The sequence below is a fragment of the Molothrus ater genome, chromosome 2 (assembly GCF_012460135.2).
Source record: "Molothrus ater isolate BHLD 08-10-18 breed brown headed cowbird chromosome 2, BPBGC_Mater_1.1, whole genome shotgun sequence".
NCBI lineage: Eukaryota > Metazoa > Chordata > Aves > Passeriformes > Icteridae > Molothrus > Molothrus ater.
The window spans coordinates 33268937-33289532 of record NC_050479.2 but is presented as its reverse complement, the minus strand read 5'-3'; the positions used below and the strand labels follow the sequence as shown (position 1 = coordinate 33289532).

At 35.2% G+C, this 20596-nt stretch overlaps 1 protein-coding gene across 1 annotated transcript in view; it reads left to right on the top strand.

Moving 5' to 3' along the window:
- OCA2 (OCA2 melanosomal transmembrane protein) overlaps positions 1-20596 on the top strand; it is a 158744-nt gene that overhangs the window by 128567 nt on the left and 9581 nt on the right. The window lies entirely within an intron of this gene.

Below are 20596 nucleotides of genomic sequence, written 5' to 3'. Positions count from 1 at the left end.
CACTTGAGTAAAGCACTCTCAACAAAAATGCATTAATACATGGACAAGTTTGAGGTTTTCACTACTTTTCCTTTATAAAATTTCTATTCTTAGAAATCTGGATCTCTTAGGTTTATTAAAGCTTGTTTTTACATTTGTCTTGATTTCTTTACATGTGTAAGAAAAATATTAGAAGGATTTTTGGTAGCTTATTTTAAGAATAAGTTTCAAATTGCATATGAAAATCTCTATCAGATTTAGGGAACTGAGTTTAACAAATACAATCTAGATTTTAACATCCTAGTCACTGTTATGACAGAAAGGGCAAAACTATAAACAACTTTCAGCTGATAACTCAACTCAGTAGAAAGGTAGTTCAGTATTTATTCATCTTAAATTATTAGGTTCTAAGCTGGTTTTGTTAAGAAAAATGCCAGTTTTCTTTGAGGTATCCAACAATAATCATTGCAATATTTTAAAGCATCACTGCTGATCTAATAACTGCTCTCAAATAAACGTCATATTGACATCTGTGGCAGTTCAATAAAATAAATGCTGCTTATTTTAAGTATTTGCATGGCTGGCATGCAAACCCCATGAAAGTAAATATCCCTACAACTGTGGTGCACAGCATTTTTTCCTGAGTTATGGGTGGCTTGGTTTTTTAATATTTCTTCTGATTTTATTTAAGGTCTGCAAAAAGTGTAAATGGAAATGTGAATGGATATGCATTTATTTTTTTTTTACTTTTACAAAAAAGGATGAAAAGTAGTATTTTGAGCCTTTAAGTAAGAGGACATTTCCAATTTGAAACATGATTTATCTTTACCGTGAAGTTTTCATGGAGCTTATAATGTTCCTGCGTCTTCTGAGTAGAACTAATAACTTTGAATTGTTTGGCCTGTGGACATACAAGTATTGCTTTTTTTCTTCTCTTATTGTGAAGTCTTTTGTATTCGCTTTTAGTTTCCAATAAAGAAAATGGGATTTAAATACTTGTCTCACTCATCGCAAAATAAGGCTATGTGATTCAGGTATTAAAATTTTGGTATGGTTTTAGCCTTTAAACTCTGTGAAATGTGTGTTTCATCCCCAGAGATTTTGATAAAGGACATTTAAAATGCAATTGCAGTGGTCCAGTGTTTCGTTGGGCTCCATAGGAAGCAGTGATCCTTCAGAATGTGTCATTTTAATATTAATGGGCTAAAGTCATTGAAGCATTATTTAATCACAGGATCATAGAAAAAAAACATAGATGCAGACTGGAGATCTTCCCCTTTCCATAGAGTTACAGAGGCTGCTGTTGGCTGCCTCTGGTGCTGGGCTTCCCACAGGCTCATATGAAGATCAGCACTCCAGAGCCTTCCTTGCCAAGCTGCTCCCTGGTTTCTCTGGCTGCCAAGCTGCTCCTGGGTTTCTCTGTCCCCACATGTTGTTGTTGCAGGGGCTTTTCTTCCCCTCGGGCAGGATTTGACCTTTGTCCTTGTTGAAGTTTAAAAAGTTCTTTTTTTTTTCCCAATGCTTTCTTTTGTCCAAGTCCTGCAGGATAGTGGAATTGCCTTCTACTTTTTCAACCAGTGTGAGATTATAGTCTAGTAATTCCAGTGCAGTTTTGCACAATTGTTTTGGGATGATAATATCCATTAGTATTCAAAATGGTGCCAATGTAAGAGAAGAACTTTGCAAGTATCTATTTGTGTTGAAATGGCAAGTTTGATTCAGTCTCATGTGTAACTCTTCTCACTTGATCCTCTGTGTTGATCTCATTTAAAATTAAATAAACCCAAACCCTAAATATGCCTCAAACAATTTCCAAGAAATAGATCTGACTACAAAATGTTGACATTAGTTAATTAGGTGAGGTTTTAAGCAAGGAAACAAATAATAGTAAAATGAGATATATGCAACAGTAATACATAGTTTAAGGTATATATATATATATATGTAAAAGTTAAATGTTCAATTTGTATAATAGTTCTCATTGAAACATTATTAATTGAACACTGGCTCATAAAATCCTCAGTTTCAAATCTTTCATAGTGAAGATTTAGAGACTGGTTTGAAATTGATTATAAATTGTATAGTTTGTGCATGTATATATCCATGAAACACACTAAGAAGTTAAACTAAAATTTTATTGACATAAATTTTGTGTTCAGGTTTGTAAGTCAAGAATGAATGCTAGTACCTCAGGTGAATAAAATAAATGTAACCCCCTATCATCAAGATACTTAACTGTGGAATTACTGTCAGATGGAAATATTTTTTAGAGAGGGAAAAAAAGGTAGCAAGTTGAAGAGTAAACACAAACCATACCAATCTAAGAGCCAGATCAACTGGTTTGGTGCTAAAAAATATTCTTATTTTAAATTCTGAAATTTTATATGCCATTTACAAGGTGTCATATATAATTTCTGAATTGCCTTTTTGGGTTTCAGAGTATCTTTCCCTTTCACTAGCACAAAGCTATGAAAGAAGAAAGAGAAAAGTCCAAGCCACCCCCAAGTCCAGCCAGGTGTAAAATGGGGGAAGGTGTGCATTAAATAGGACAGTGATGAGATGTGAAGAAAGTCTGTGGGGTTTTTTTTCAGGGGTTTTTTCTGTTTTGTTTTTTGTTTTCTTTTGAGTTTTTTGGGGTTTTTTTTGTTTGTTTTGTTTTTTGTTTTTTTGTTGTTTTTTTTTTTTTTTTTTTCCAAATCAGTGGTTCTTTGGAACATAGAATCTTTGAGGTATTCAGAAATTCATAAATTTGAAAGGTTATGCTCAGGAGTATTAAAAGACAAGTTCTAAAGAATACTGCTCTGTCATACATGTGAGTAATTAATGTAATTCTGAAAGCTCTTCCCTAACTGTTGCATGGATGCCAACTACTCACATTTCTGGTGTATTTGCTGGTATACCTTTTTCTTTCTGAACAATAAAATATGTATACATAATATGCATTAAATTATCCATCCAATTCTTGCAGATACTTTTAGTCTACTGGCACATATCACTAAATTAAGTGAGGAAAATAGAGTATAGAAAGAAAAACTGATTTGGCTTGCACTGAAAACAGATGAGAATTTAATTTTTTCTTGTTAAGCTGAAATGCAGGATACTGATCCTGATTTATTCTGAAAAGCATATTTGCATCCAGTATGGATGGAAGAATTAGGCCTCTTACTTGGGAAGTTATGATCATGCTAGGGTTCCTACTAGATATACAGGTTATAGAAGTGATCATATTTATAGAGTATTCTGTTAGAAATTGTATGCCATGGATCTTATAAGTCACAAGATGTATAAAGCAATTTAACACCTTAAAAACAAATCAATGAACAACAAGGAGAGTGGTAAATGTAATATATATCTCTATTTTCTTAACACGGACCGTAACCCATTCTTGGTTACCTTTTATAAGTACAGGCTACCAACTAAATCAATACCTAATAACTTCCCAACAGCACTTGGAATGAAAATAATTTTAAGAGTAATGATTTCTGGATGGTTTTGGCAGTGTCAGAAAGCAGATATTCTGCTGTGTTTGTGCAGTGCTACTCCTATAGAAACTATTTTATGCAATGGATTTCAAGATATCTTGGATTATAATATTTTTATGAAAAATTTCTTGAAGTATCTCTAAAGCCCAGGGTTTTATAGCAGATATGATTTATGCTGAAAGGTTGATTTGAAAATCAGAATGTCTGCTCCAAAGAGCAGTGTAGTGCTTCTTCAGTGTCTCTTTAAGTAGCACTCATGTAAAAACTGGAAAAATTAATTACTAATAAAATCTGCAGAAAACAACTTTTCACTGAGAGGTGATGAAATTTAAATAAAACCTCTTTGCTGACATGTCTGGCCATGGGGTTTCATATTTTACCACCACTAATATGGGCTGAAATCATAGCTGAGAATATTCACCTTTCCAGCAAGCTTTTAAAAGGCAAGTAAATTACCTAATTTTTCATTTCACTGCATTTCATTTCCACCAAATCCTCTCAAACTAGTTTGAGAGGTTCTGTATCTAAATGCACAGAATTTCATGGTTAGATAAAAGATAATTAAACTAGGTGTTATCCAGTTTCAGGGATTTCTGGACTGAAAATAAAAAGAAACTCTATTTGATTAAACTTCTACAGTAGAAGGTAGGAATTAATTTGTAGCCTTTTTTGCTTTTGCATTGGGGTAAATATGCTTTTGTTAAATGCTAAAAGGCACAAACTGAAGGTCATATGTACCATTATGCTGTTAGGCTTGTCATGATTTTGATTTAAATTTTTTTTTTAATGGAGCCTATTAAATCAGAAAGCAGTTAAAAGAGGTCAGTGCATTATTCTCCAAGATAATTCATCAATGTCAGTAGTGCTAACGAGAATGTGGGCCGTGTGTCAGGAGCTATTGTGTCCATGTCTCTGCTCTGCTGTGGTCTAGCACTCATGTTTCATTGCAGATCTTTAAATAAAAGGTTTGATGGTGCCTTACCTGATCCATAAGTAAGTCTGAGTGAGAAGAAAGGAGTGTCTACAGTCTTGAGTGACACCACTCTTATGATCATGCAGGCTGATATTTCCACCTTGTTTTCCTAGCTAAGATTAGAGGTATTTTTTCTGGCAAGAAAAGAATTAGGACTGAAATAGTTCTTGCTGATTTCTTCCACCATGTCTTTGAGTTAACAATTGGGCTGAATTTCTTTTTGTTACCATCTCAGTATATCCAGTGCATGGAAAAGGAAAAGCTGCTGGTAGATGTGCTAACCAACTGACCAGGGTGTTGTGTGTATCTCCACGTTATATAAGGGGGAAAAATCTAATGCAGAGTCTTAATCTTAGTTAATTTTTTTAGAATATATTTATCAAAAGGATTTATTTGCCACAAATGTGGGAAGCTACTGATACATTTTAAACTACAGAGGTAAAACATGATAAGAAATGGAACAGATACATTAAAAAAACAAAAAAAGTCATACTCCTATAAGCATAGCTTTCTAAAATGTGCAAATTATTTCTGAAATCACATCATCTTTTGTGTTCCATCCTTTCTGTGGTTCAACTAGTCCAGACTGGCTTTCTTTTTCACTGGAACTCTCTTTTGGGTATGAAATAATCTTGGTTTGCCTGTAATTACGGTATAAGTAATTTTCCCTCCATGGTATTTGTTATTCTAGGACTCATCCATTTTTTCTGCTAGACGCAGTTTAGTGATGTATAAAGCCCTTTATTCTCCCTATGACTTTCTGGGACAAAATCCATCTTTGTTGGGACCTTATAGGCAGTACTTTCTGTAGGTTAAAAGGTATTCTCACAGGCAACTAAACAATTTGGCTGTTGGTGTCTTGTTAATTGGTCTTGAGTAGTATCTGGTCCAAAAGTAGCTAATTATATTGAGATTAGCTGTGGAGTTGCAAGGTGTGAGAGCTGTTTGCTGTCCTTCAGGCTGCCAGGTCACACGGCCATTAAAGCCAGGTCAGATAGCCCACCTGTAAAGAAGAAAAACATGAGCTAATAATAATCCTTCTAAATATTACAAGTTTTCTGTGTATAGACTTGTGCATGGGACAGGATTTGCTGGAAGTGTTCTTGTCTTTTTACACTAGTTTTACAGCTGTTTGTATTTAATGACTTTTACATGCTTTAGGTTTTTACACCTATTTTCCAACTTCTCTGTCAGAAGAACTGGCTGCTACACTTGCTTCTCTTGATCTTACCCTTTTTGATTTATTCCTGGAGGCCTTTTTGGGGAGGTTCTAAATTAATGCCTCATGCCTAAAGCCCTGCCTTTTGAAAGCCAAATGCAGAAGCAGTATTGAAACACTGTTGCTTAGTTTGTTAAGTTTCTGTGAAAATTTGCCTTACTGAAGTGCAGGCTGAACTCTTTGAAAATTTTATTGCTGTCCCTGCCATTAATTGAAACCTTGTTTACTAATTTTTTTTTATTGTGACTGAGAATTAATGTGTCTTGAAGGGGACTCACTTTGAAATAGACTGAATGGCATTTTTGCTTTTCCTAGTGTAGCAAGGATCTTTTTAGTGGTGGAAAGTGTGCTTTTCTCAGCAAGAGCAGAAGTTTGTCTGTAATGATAGTGATAAATGAAATGTGAAAAGAAAGAAGGTGGGCAATGTAGCTTGGAATAATCAAGCCAGGGAGCAAAGAAAGAAAACTGAGAACATTCCAAACCAGCAAAGGACAAAACCCAGTAAGATTAAAAAAACCCCAAAAACAAAAACAACAGAAGAATTGTTTTGTATTTCTTAAACACAGTATATCAGTGAGGACTGTTTATAGTAGAGGCTATTTGCAGTGATTGGGAGAACAGTCAAATACAGGTCTTTTCCTCTGCTTTTTCTGCTTTGGTGAGAACTCACTGCAATCAGTATTATCTTTTACTTAAATTTGAAAGACTTTGGATTGTTGTTGATATTGATATTTCCATGTGCTGTTTCCATTGATCATTGCAGCCAGCATGTGGCCATTAGCATATTAATAAAATATTTTCTATATTTTCATAAATAAAATTAATGAGACTTAAAGCAGTTTAGATTATGTCTCATTTTTAGACCTCTCACCATATGGATTATTTGGCTTAGTGGCTAATGTGATGAGAAACAGAGCAGTATTCTCTTGTATACATAATCTGTCTTGTTTTCTCCTTAAATGTTATATTTTTTAAAAATTGCTTTTATTTATCACAGGTATGAGAGTAAAGTAGGGGTTTTGGGATCTCTGGGCTTTCATTTTGAAGTTAAAGCCTGCCACCTACAAATTGTGCCTGCTTGACAAGAAAGGTTTTATTTTTGAAGGTTTTGCAGTAATATCATTTTGACAGATTGATTGTGTAAGTCTTGATGTTGCTCTAATAACTCCTTTTTAATGGGAGAACTTTAATTGATGTCAAACTCAAAAGTTCAGTGACAGATAAAATGTCTTTTAGTTAAGAGGTTAAAAATAATTGACACTTTTATATGCACAGAATAAACTTCAATAAAAATATTAATTTCTATGTCTATTCTGATAGGAAGAGATAGAAACAAGTTCAAAATGAGTGGTCAACTTTCCCATAAGTTTTGAGATAGTGAATAGAATTCTACTAATAAATACAATAAACAGCCATTACTGAAATAATTAAGAAAAGCGTGGTGAGCCGGTGCTTGTCATAATTACTGTTGCAGGTGGGGTAGAATTACAGGTTTTGAAATCTCTAAGTTTTCTGATTATGCAGAAATTTCAAAAATAATTTTCAGAAAAGTAGCTAATTTCTGAACTATTTTAGAGTAGAAAAAATTATTAAATTTCTTTTTTAATGCAGATGACTATTTAAAAAAAAAAAAACACCCTTTGCTAAAATAGACTGCTACCTGATTTGCAATGTGTGTTTCTAACATGGAGAATGTCTGGCTGGGAGAGCCCTGGAGAGGGGTGAAGTGGAATCCTGGGCCACAAATAGAAGGGAGCTCCAGAGAGGTTGTGTAGGGACACTGGGGTCTGTGGGTGCCCTCAGGGCCTTGGCAATTTGAAGTGTAATTGGAAATCAGATATTTTCCAACATGAGCAGTGTCTGCAGGCTGTTCTGCCTGGTATGTATTGGGTCATCAGATACAGCACAAAAGTCTGCACACCTACACTCATAAATGTGAATTATATGATAATGTTTAAAAGGGGTTTTTAGCCTAATTAGTGGCTTTTTAGGTCACCTTTGAGGCGAACCTTCACCACAGAGAAGTTATAGATTTTTCTTAAGATGGTGTTACTCCAGAACTTTCTGCATTTTGCTCATAAGCAGCAAGACAATTGTTAGAAATAGGATAGCTGACTTCAAATATGACTTCAAAGTAACACCATTGAGTTCATCCATGTAATTCAGCCTGTTCATTTTTATTCCTTCCACATTCAGTGGAAAGGAAAAGGAAGAATTGTCCTGACATTTTGAAGGGATATCCTGAGATGGGGAGAATTAGCTTCTTGAAGTCCCTTTCTTTCAGCTGACCAGAACCAACTCTATGCTTTGTGTAACAAAGCTAAATAATGCATATTGTATCTTAAGTAATGCATATACTTATATAGTTAATTTTTAGCAGCTCTAAAATAAAGGTTTCACTGTAGCACATTACAAAATAAATACTGACTTTGACTTCTACTACTTCCTGATTTATGAGAGTTAAAGGGTAAAAACTATCAATTTATATTGACAAATTTTAATGATTTATACACAAATATGGATATGTCTATGAATGCCACACTAAATGAGAATAATGATGCATCAATATAGTGTACTTAATTAAAAGGTAAAATTTAAAATATTTAATTAACACTTCATTTGAAAAACAAGTAAATCAAACCCACATCAATTTTGAAATAATTTAGTCTTCAAACCACCCTAATGCTATCTTCAGTTATTGACCAATTCAAGCACTAAATTTTCTTGGTGTTTTTTATTCCAGAAAAATGTAGAACAGAAGGTGGATGAATGCACTATCTTAATACAATTTTTATTCTGGTCAGACAAAAATATCTTGAACCTCAATAGAGCATTTTACTAGAAGATGGGCTTCAGCTTGAATTGTAACACCTGATTTGATAAGAGATAATTGTCTAAGCTCCCATCTGAGCTCCTAGTGGGTATGTAAGCCTGTACTCACTTGCCTAAACACTCTAAATTTTCCACCTTCTGCTGTGGGAACTTAGATTAAAAAAGCCTCTTTCACATAGCTCTCATCTACATGTGCCTGAATCTGGAGCTGAATCCCAAAATTAGTTTCTCATCAGGCATACACTGATATTGTGCAAAAAGTCTTCAAAGGAAAATGCAAAAGAGGAAATAATCAATAACCAGGACAAAAACATATTAATAGGAATTTTGTATACTGAAAAAATAATACATGCACTGAAAATTTAAGACACTGCAACCCATTTATCTGCCTTCATTGGTCTCTAGTCTCTTTTCTTGTCCTTACTGTCTCTCTATTCATATCTCTTCCCCTGTTATTTCCAGCCCAGTGGCATGTAACCTTTTCCTCCCCCACATAGATGTGTGAGAATAAGGAGAAAGGCAGAAACAAGGCACAGCTTCCCAAGCTCCTGCATGGCTCCCAGGTCAATGGTCAGGACTTTTCACCAGGATCTGCCTGAGCCAGGTTCAAATCTATAGTTCATCTGGCTAGTGAATATAGTAGAGGTGGCACTTGAGTCCTAGCAAAATAGAAGTATTGCACTTGAATATCTGTATAGAGGCTTTGCCCTGGTAGGTCTCGGTTGTCCTTGATGGGCTGCAGCTGCGATGTCCTTAATTGGGCTGCAGCTGTGACCAATGAAGATAACTGGGATAAAAGAGGGTGGGTTAGCCAGTCAGGGAGAGCCTTGGAGGTGCCCTGAACTGAGAAAGAACTGCATGCAGAAGAAGGAGGCTGTGCTGTGAAGATCTGCAGCCATGAGAACATGCCGAGGAGGTATGGACTTTAGAAATCTGATGACAACAGTATGGGACTCTAGAAATATAACAACAACAAGTGAAAGGGACTTTAAATGGCAACCTCCTTCTTTAGCCAAACACGTGTTGTTTTGGGGCCTTTGGTGGTCTTGGTATTATTGTTTGCATTTCTGATGTTGGGTGGCAGGGCCAGGTTCTCTGGTGAGTAGAGGACAGAGGGGAGGACTCTTTCCCTCCTGACCCTGGAATGTCCAGAGCAGTTCACAGTGAAGTGTAGCCATATGCTAAGCAAGATTTGATTCCCTGGGAATATGGGGATTTGAAAGGGATTCTTCTGCAGTGCCTTATTGATACCTTCTTGGTGAAGGTTGTGCATGGAAAGGTGCCCAGATGTTGTATTTCAATTTACATTAAAAATATATGTACAGGAAGCAGACATAATTTGTCCAGTATATTTAGGAGACAGAAGTGGAAAAACACTGACTTGTTTTTTCATTCTCAGATGTAAAGTATATTTAGTTAACAAGCTACAATTCTTTACCTGTCAGCCATTTAGTCTGCTGAAAATAATTCAGCAAAAGTTATGTTTGCTTCACCTTATATTCTCATTCCAGGGAAAATTTTGAATATGTTTTGACGCTTCTGTTGTCACATAACGGATTCACATTTAAGTTCTGCATTTGTCATTTATTATTTATTAAAAATAAAAGCTCATGCTGGATACACACAGTAAATTTCAAGTTCTGTGAGAGTAATGTTTGTGAGAATAAGGCATTGTTGATATACATGATCTTCAACTCTGATCATGTACAAAAGGGAAATCTTAAAGTGTTGTTGACTAGGGGGAATTTTTTCTGCACGAGAAACACAAGATTAGTTGTTTTTGTGTATGGTTCATGGAGACACCTGTGGTTCCAAAGGAATTATTCTCAATGAGACTCACAATAATCTTATAAATTTTACCCTGAACATCCTTTTTAATGCTTCTGTGACTGGTTTTCTACATCCTATGTTCAATTCCTAAAGAAGTGGTCTATAATTTTCCTTAGATGAGGATCATTTAGTCAGTTACACCCCCAGACAGGAACCTACTGTTTGCAAATTTCACCATTAAATATGACTATTTCTGTATAACTTATTTGGTTGAAAGCAGGTGAAATTTTTTGGTTAGGATAAATGAATTCATGTTGAAAGTGATGCACTATTTTGATAAGAAAGAATTCTCATTTCTATGTATGTGCTGATAATTTGAATAAATACAAGAATTCATAGAGGCATGTGTGTTAGAAAGGAACAATTTCTGCCTTTGTATGGAGAGAGCTATGGATTCCAGCAGCAAAGCTGTTGGGGATTTAATGACATCTAACATTAAAATTATCAAAACCTTCTCGTGCAAGAATAAAAAAATCAAATATTGTCTGGTTATTTCTCAGGGTCTTTGTGATGTAAAGTGTGATCTTTCTGTATGTTTACCATTGTCAAGACTGGTTACAGGTAGTTTAGGATCTCAGGACCCATTCCAGGTTGTGACTACAATGAAATTTGCTTTTATTAAACCCAGCATAACTAGAAAGTTTCCATAAATTCTCAAAGTTGATGAAAGAATAGTCTGAATCTCAAATTGGAAGAATTTGAAATTAACAGCAAGTCTAATCAACAAAAGCTCTGCTGAAAGTCAAAGGTAAATCTAAAATCTTCTGTTCTCACGACCTTATTCATATAGATGACATGATATCACTTGTCTTCATACCTCAAATTCACACCAATGCACAAAAATAACAAGAGACAAATAACCAGATCCCATGGCTGTCCAGTAATATCTCTAATTTTATGCATTCAAGTAAAAAAGATAGTCAGATGGGTTAAGTACTTCATTAAACTGGAGAAAAAAAATAAATAAATTATTTTAAAAATTTTATTTCCTACACATTGTGCTGGCCATATCAGTGAGATTTCTTTTTTGTATGTTTTGCATAAAGCCTGCATTTTTCTAATGATTCCTGTAGGATTATTTCAGCTTTGCAACCTCTTCAAAGAACCTTCTAAAATGCTCAAAAGAAAAAGGAAACTGTTAGTCAGTAAGAGGAGCATTTTGTTTCCTCAATAGTAGTTTCCTTGTATGTCATGGTTGGCATTGCTAGTGCTGAATCTTACTAAAATAAATCTAAAGTTTGTAGTTTAGCATATGTAATTTATGATGTTTGTCTGTTTAGCCAGTTTTGGTTTTTTAAAAATTCTCTTAATATTTGCATCTGCTGGAAAGGTTTCCACATACCAGTCTTCACAAACTATGTTTTACTGTCTAGGTGCTGAGCTATTTTGGATTACAAAAATAGCAATCTGAAATGAAAACATCTGTTCTTTATAGAATCTCTGACAATAACTTCTGTTTACATATGAGCTTTGAAGGAGAAATATCTTTAGAGAATCCAATGGGGATATTAATATATCAACTTTGTTTTATTATTTCAGTTTGGCATCTCATTTCTTAAAACATTGTATTTAATTAAAAGCAAAGTCCTTATTTATAGCTCCCTAGCTATAAAAAACCCCAGAACTATCTTGCTAGTGAGAAATTAATAAATATTTAAAATATATTTTCATAAGTACAGAAGAGGATTTATTTTTCATTAGCATTTGTTTCAGGAAGTGTAATGACAAAGTAGTTAAGATTGGAACTAGCTTTCCATTTAACAGCTGGTTTTTCTACTGTCCTAACTTACTTGAATTGGCCTAGATCAGGGAGCACACACTTAACAGTAAGCACATGAAAATTCCTGACATGTAGAGTTGTAAAATGAAGACATCCTTGCATAAAGAGGAATCAAAATATCCAAGTTTGAAAGGGTTGTTCATTACTCTAGAGGTGAGTGATGAAAGAGACAGCTTTGCAAGTATTAGGCAATAGTGGGAGCACTTGGATGTGGTGACAGTGGGAGAGAATATACTGGTCTGGCTTATCTTTCAATTTTGCTGCCATAGAAAGGTGATTTTTTACAAAGAGACAGCCTCTATTTTTTGCATCTTTATCCAAACTCATAGTGGAGGGAAGGCAGGATTTATCTATAAAAAATTGGTAAATTAACATAAGAACCTCCAAGTTTAACTTTGTCAATCTATTTAAACAGACCATGCCCTTTTGATAAACTCTGATATTGCTCATGCTTCTTTAAAGGGTGGGCATTTATGCAGAAAATATGAGTCTTTCTAATTATACTGTTGAACAAGGGAAAATATTTCCTATGCCTTTAATGATATTTCCAGAATGTCTTGTACATTTGTTTTATCTCTTCCTGTGAAATAACACATTTTTTTCTTAATGCCAATATTCAGTGTCACTGTAGTCACTGTTGGATTAGGTACAGAGCTTGTGAGATGGTTCAGCACGGTGTAAGCCAGGAGGTAATACCTCAATTCTAATGCAAAATAATGTCTTCTGCCAGATGGAGCTGTACCTTGCTGAGGTGTTTACAAGGCTGCTAATAGAACAGCAAATGGCTCTTGGCCCTTTTGTTTAGCTTTGGGACCAAAATGACCAGGTTAATCTAGCAATATTCGCATCTGTTTGTTGCTGATACTACCTTTTTTGTTTTTTTCTTTCAATGCTTGTTCAATTTAAATTGAATTCACAGGAACATACATTACCATATAAGTTGCAGGTGTATAAATTCATGTAAAAGGGCATATCCCCAGGCTGTAGGAGTTATCTATCAGTTCCTGAGGCTAGCACAATGTTAAAGTAGCTGAATTGCTCTTGATGGCCAGGATTGTAAACTGAAACAGTTCAGGCAAAATCTTTCAGTATTGCAGAATATTTTCTGCAATTTTTTTATTGTTCTTTTGATACTAATTCAGTTTTTGAGTCCAGTGTCTTCTAGTAAGCACTTCATTTGGAAATATGCTGTGCTTCTGGTTTATGCCATGCTAGCACAAGGCACAGTTACTGGGCAGGTAGTTTTCATCCATGAGGATGGCATTAAATGTGCATGTCCTCAACCCAAGCTGCCTACCCCACCTGGGTCAGTTGTGCTGAGTTTTGCACTTGCTGATGCCACAGACAAAAGTTCTTGCCAATGTCCAGCACAGTTAAAAAGGCAGGGCAGAGTAAAACACTGATCAAAAACATGATACCTGTCCAGCCAACATGTAGTCCGGGTGTAAGATTGCTCAGCAGTGATGAATACAAAGAAAAGGCTAATTTAGGCTAGTGAGGTAAGGTGCCCTGTACTTCCTGTACTAGGGAAAAGATGAGTGGCCTGTGGTGTGGAAAGTTTCAGTGAGGGCACTGAACTGGGGAGTACCACCCCTAAAGCACTGTCGTTGTATAGTAAAAGATGATACACTACAAATGGTCAAGTGGAGATGTGCAAGAAAATATTCATGAATGGCAAACAGAAAAACATTTTCTCTAAGAAAAGTGAGGAAGAATCTGGTACAGATATGTCGTGTCATTGATCAGAAATGGGGTATCCTGTGTTGGAGCCATTTCCTTTCTGTTCTTCATTTGCTCATACCCAGCTGTAGCTCTTTTTATAGCTTCTCTTACCTCCTTTGCATTTTAACCATACATAAAGTGTTTCACATACATTAGATATCTGGAAATCTTCTTTGCTCTCTTTATTTTGCTTTGAAACCAGTTATACCTGGCACTGCAGGTGGCTTCCCTTCAGTCAGGAATAATTGACCTTTTGTGAGTTGTGTCCGTATGTGTGAGAACTCCATTGTCATCCTGCGCTTGTTCTCTTTAGAGAACAGAGATGTTGCTGCATGTTTAAAGGCCATATCAAGCACAAGGTTTGTAGAAAGAAGTAAATTCTTTTATTAGATGACTTACTGACATTAGGGGGAAAAAATGTCTGAGTTGATCTGAAGATAGATAGGGATCTCAGTGCTCACATGTATGTGTATATGTGCAAATCTCTTTCTGATAGCTGCACAGATTGCTGCCCAGTTCAGAGTGCCTAGGCTTTGGGCACCCCAAGTTTGGTGAAGCTAGTCCAGCAGAGAGAGAAATACAGAAAATGTAATACTGAACTGCAAAGATGTCTGGTTTCAATATTGCCCTACAAATCTGACTATTTTCTTCTGGCACAAAGTATATGTAGTCAGTGTATATTCTGAAGTGCTAGCTATTAGTATGTCAATGCATAGAAGATTTTGAAACACTAAATATGTGCTAAAGCTTATCATTAAATAAATTACTACAGGGACATTCATGTAAGTTTTTTATTTCCATTGTAACTACCAGAGGGCACGGTATATTTTGCGCAAACTTAATAATGTAGTTGCCTTTGCAAAAAGTCTTCAAATACACTTTTAGTCCTTAATAATTTCAACCAATGCATGCAAATAGTTCATTTGTTCTTTAAATTTTGGCAGATATTCTTCATCATAAGAATAATTGGAGTTTTCAAGTTTAAGGTACACTGATGGAATATTAATTTTTGGCTTTGTGAGACTTCTGAACAGTATTTAGAATATGGAACTGTTCAGAATAAAAATTGCATGCAGAAGTATTATTGCTTTCAGCCATAATTACATATTATTCCCTACTCTAGTAATGCTTTCATGTTTGATAGGTATACATCTGAGTTGTAAACAGATTAAAATCTTAAGGCCTTTGAGCTTTGTTAGAGATTATTCATTAAATCTTACAGCTTTCAAAACTATTTCAGTGAATGGAACTTCACTTTTCTACTTCCTGTTAAGGTCAGAAGCATATGCTGTGGTGGTATCAACAGCAGTGCACTAATCAAATAATATTATAATTTAAAATTAAATTGTAATAATATTTTTTTTTAATAACAGAATTTTAGTCTTCCTATATAACTTAACACTTCCTTAGGATTTACATGAAATTTCAAAATGTATGCCAAACTTTAACTTCACATTTCTTTCTCTTCCCTGTTACCTTCCCATGCCTATAAGCAGTCTGATTAAATTGGAGACTAGAACTATGTAATGGAAGCACATGCAAAGCTAGGTCCCTTGCTCTAATCCTTCTTGATTCATATCAAGTTTTCACCTTGTAGCAAGTATGTTTCAGAAAAAAAAAAAGCCTTTGAAAAGTTTTTTGTTCCTTTCTTTCCATCAAAGCCCAACTTTTCCTCTGCTTTCCTGCACAATCGTATTGCTGTGAATGTGTCGCTGTGTTTTCCACCTATTAACTTCTGAATGTGCTTATCAACTTCAAACACTTTTGGCACGGGAGAGAATGGTGGGGATAGGAGGCTTTATTTCTCAAGTATAATTAAAACCCCTGAAATGTCATCAAAGTTAATGGCTGGGAAGACGAAAGAAACCCTATTTATATTCTCACTGAGGGAAAGAGCAGTCTGAGGCCACACTTCTTTACACACTGAAAAAAATCCATGCAGGTGTGCATCATTATATGTTACAGAGGAAAGGTTTCTACCTAGACAGAAAGTCAATCAAACTTAAGACACAAATAGATAGGAAATAAGGCTTCATTATTTTCTAATGTTGATGGAGCTGCTTGTCAGTAAAGGCGAGTTTCATCTCACCTCACTTTTCCATTCTACAGTGTTGATATCTTTATTTCCATACTTGGCTCTCGCTGTAGTCACTGGAGAGAAACAGCTCTTGGAAGGTCATTCACTTCAGAGTATGAGTTGTGTGCCCAGGAGCAGGGCCTTGGGCTCCTAAAGAAATGGGAGAATATTGTCCTGTCCCACAAATGGTGTGTCCAAAGCTGTGGATAAATGAGTTGGTGGGAGCAGGGAGGAAAGGGAGCTTGAGAAGGGAACAAATCCAGGCAATCAGAGGTGATTCTAAGAAGAGAGATAAGGGAAATGCTTGCCCATTTACATGATTTTTGTTATTTGATTTGGAGAGAAAAAAAAAGCCAAACTGCCTTAACTTAGTTTCTGTTTCTGTGTCACCTGGGAGATTTTATAAAGTACACACACAGTTTTTTTTGTATTGAGTAATACATATTTAAATTCTCAAATATGTAATGTCTTATGTTCTGATATAAACTGGGTTTTTTTTCCCCAAAAACTCCTACTTTTTTCAGCTTCATTCAGATTCATCAAATGCCAAAATTTTAGTTAATTACAACATGCTCAATTTGATTAGACAGTCACTATAGTTGCTGAACATGAGTGTTATTCAAACATTGTTGAAATTAGAAAATGATTTTCTAATTAAATAGGGTATTTTTGCAATTACCAGAATTATTCAGTGCTGGCTGGAGAATACTTGCTTGGAGAAATTCTGTATCTCCAAACACTGTTTTGCAAAACAATTTGCAAGAGATCCAAACAAAAAGATACCTGAGATGGAAGAAAGATTTATGAAATCTGGCAAACTTAGAGAACACTGTCAGTACGAAACTTATATATATATATATATGCCATTTACACACTGAATAATAAACTGTCTTATGAGAAAATATTATTTTTTTCTACAGCTAGAGTTTGCTTTATCCAATGGTTTATTTCCTGCCAAACCATCATACAGGCATTGGAGTCACATCATAATATAATTTTCCAGGCATTTAATTTTCTCAAATAATTTGATATTTTTATATTTTTAATAGAACTAGCAAAGTGATTTTCCCTATTACTAGATAATGTGTTAAGTAGACTATGCTGGTGTCTCCCAGCACAATCAGAAGAAAGGAGGGTGTACTGTTTAGATTATTTTCATTATAATGCATTTGAATTTAGAGCAGCTCGAAGGAAATAATGCTTTTTTATGGAAGAGGAAATAGATTTTTATTTTCTTGTGTAAACTAGACACTATTTTTCACACAAAAGATGTGGTAGTATTTACTGTATTCCTTGCTTTTTTGCTGCTTGAACTTAGCAGTGAATTTTGATAACTTAAAAAAAATTATCTTCCTGATTATATTTACACTCAGGGGTACTGCATTAATATAAACAGCACTAGTAAAACCCTTGAATTCTAACTTCTTGATCATTACTTTCAGTTTTTCAGCTGCAATGAAGGTTACTTAATAGGGCTGGCCTAAGTTTTAAACAGAAAAAAAGCAGCTCAATAGGCTAAAACAACTGTGGTTAGGTAATGAGAGTGGTTTTAAATTGATAGTGACTAAGAACTGCTTTTATGGGAGGAGGTACAAAACTCACTCCTGAAAAATAAATAAAATTTTGTTGGTTTGGGGAGCTTTCTTTGGGGCTGTTTGTTTGGGTTGTTGGGGAGTTTTGTTTGTTTGTGGTTTTCTTTGTTTGGTTTTTTGTTTGTTTTTTGTTGTAAGGTTTCAGTTTTATTCCAGATCTTAAAAATTCCAGTAAAGAAAAAGGAAAGGATTATTCCTAAGAAAGTTTATAAAAGAGTGCTGGGCTGGAGGATTTCTGTGCTTGTTTTCTTCTCCTTTGTGGTTCTGTTTGACACCTATTACTAAACAATTTTAAAAGTATTTATGCTGGGATTTTTTTCCTTCTTTTTCTGTGTTTGTTATTAAGCCATTTGTTATTTTCTTTACTGCTTGATGGTAATAAACCGAAAACTTATTAGAGGTTCAAAATAAATGTCATCATATGGATAAATTGTTCTTCTAGTATCATGGAAACTATCTAAATAATAGATTTTCTAAAGGCAAAGAGAAAAAAAACCCTAAATATTCCACTCAATAAATACTCATATTCCATCTCTGGCACTGTAAGGATATTTATACCTAGCTTGTTTCAGATTTTTTCATAATGCTACAGTAAAAATGCATTAAAGTGTGTTACTGTACCCTCTCTTTCTAATACAGAAAATTCAAAACTGTTAACCTTAGCTGGAAAGGCCAAATTTAGAGAAGTAAACTAACATGGAAAATATCTTAAACATATCTGAAATAATAATCCTGATATTTTAGAAAGTTAATTTTGTGTTTCTCTGGTGGGACTTAGGAACAGTTCAGAATTACTTGATTACACTTAAATCAACTGTTTGACTGTCCAAGTTCTTCAAAGGACTAAAACAGAAAAAGGATGAAGACTGGGGTACCTGGGTGTAAATTGCTGACCCAGGCCATCTCCTACATAACTCACTAGTTAGTGAACTTCTATTACCCTCCTGTGTTCTGTTCTCAGTTAAGTGCAGATCCATTTGCATGTTTGCATTACAGGAGTAGCAATCCTTCTCTTCCACTGCAGAGTCAGAGGTGGGAGGAGGGAGGCAGAAATCAGTGCAGCAAGCATCTTACTTTTCACCCACTTGTTAAAAAGATAAATACTATCTTCATAATTAAAAAAAAAAAATCCAGTGCTTTTATTTCTGTTTTTCTCTCATTTCAGACACTCTAATTCCTATTCCCAACACAAGCCTGAGTAACACTCATGATGGTGTGGGTTAGATGACAACACCAGGGCTAATGTGTCTTTCTCAAATAATTTCTGAAAATGTAGTACATTTTTAGGAATTGAGAACTGGACTTTCTCAAGCTCGGCCCTATCAGTTGGAAGTGCCTTAAGGCCTAAGTTGGGCCATCTGTAACAATTAGACTGTGACACTTCTGCCTGATTGATTACAATATCTGTGAACTGCTCCTGTAGCTAAGCCCATGTTTAATCATCCTGCTGGTGTACTTATCTGCCTTCCCACATTATACTTTTTCCATCTTCACCATCTGTTAGGTCTCCATGGGGTGACCTTGTTGTGGTCTTTCAGTACCTGAAGGGAGCCTATGAGAAAGGTGGAGAGAGACTATTTACAAGACCATAAAGGCTCCAAACAGAAAGCAGGCTTAGACTAAATATTAGAAACATTACTGTGAAGATGGTGAGACATTGGAACAGATTGCCCAGAGAGGCTGTGGGTATCCCATCTCTGGAAGTGCTTAAAGCTGGGCTGGAGGGAGCTCTGAGGAACCTGGTCTAGTGAGATGTTATCCCTACCCAGTGCAGGGGAGTTGGAACTAGATGATTTTTAGGGTCCCTTCCAACCCAGACCATTCTATGATTCTATGACTTTTTCATCTTGTTAAAAATGTTGATATATACATCTGTGACAATCCAGAGGGTATATTTATATATTATTTATTTTTCTAATGCTTTTTATATGGGAGCTTTAACATGCTGTAGAATGGATGCACGTAGAATAGGATTCATTTAATTTAACCTTAGTTTGCTAGTGCACTTAAAATTAGAACTATTTTTTATAAAAGTTTTCCCTGTAAAGAGCAGATAAGAGCTCAAATCTGTGGCTCCTCTGGAGCAGAAAGGCCTGTACGCTGCAGTGCACCATGATGGCAGTGAGGGCTTGTGACACTCCACCTGCCCCCTCATTCACCTTTGGTTAACATTTCATGGTGGGTGGGAGGGAAACCTCCAAGTGCACCCTGCTGGAATGAAAATCTCTACTCTCTGCTTTCTCTTAGGCTGCACAGCCTGTAGATTATACTTGTGGTGGAAAGTTTACTGGCCTTACATCATTAACAGGCTTTTATCAGAAGGCATCTGCTGAATTCATAATGAAAAATAATCATTAGTGCACAGGAAACATCCTTTTACTTAATTCAAAATGCAATTACATTGCTCCTTTGTCCTGGTGAACTTCTGTACACAAGTTCTCTATCATTACATTGTGTGGCATTGTGGGAATCTCAAAGTGGAGAGAAAAAGAGGGGAACAGGGTGGAACATACTCCTTTTTATGCAACATCTGGATTTTTAACAAAGTCTAGAGTTTTAAAAATAGTTGAGTGTGCTCTGATGAAATTATTAAAGAATGGGCTGATTAATCTCCACCATAAAATGTAATTTACTTTTATCTTGTGCTTTAACTAAAATAAGAGTCTATTTGGAAGAAAATAAAACCTAAGAGAAGTGCCCCAAGATACCATTTGTGAGGGTTGGAATTAAGGACATTAATGGAAATGACATTCAAGCAACTTCTTCTCCTGAATCCTTGCAAAGAAAAAGCAAGATAATAAAGAGTTAGTAAAGGTTATTTAATTTGAAACATTTTGGGACTAAAATAAATCACAGTAAATTTCTGCCATACCCATTGTCTTTGATTTGTTTAAACCATATGCAAATACATTGTAGTCCAAAAAATGGGTAGATCCAGTTTGTTTTAAAAACATGCAAAACGTTTTATTTCATGTGACATTTCTATAGCAGGGAGATTTGAGCTATAAAAAGGTATTTTAAGAAAAATGTCCTTAAGCCTTGAATTTGCTTTTGGCAAGGCAGAAAAGCATATAATTGTCAGAAGTAAGTTTACAATATGTTAAATGTTT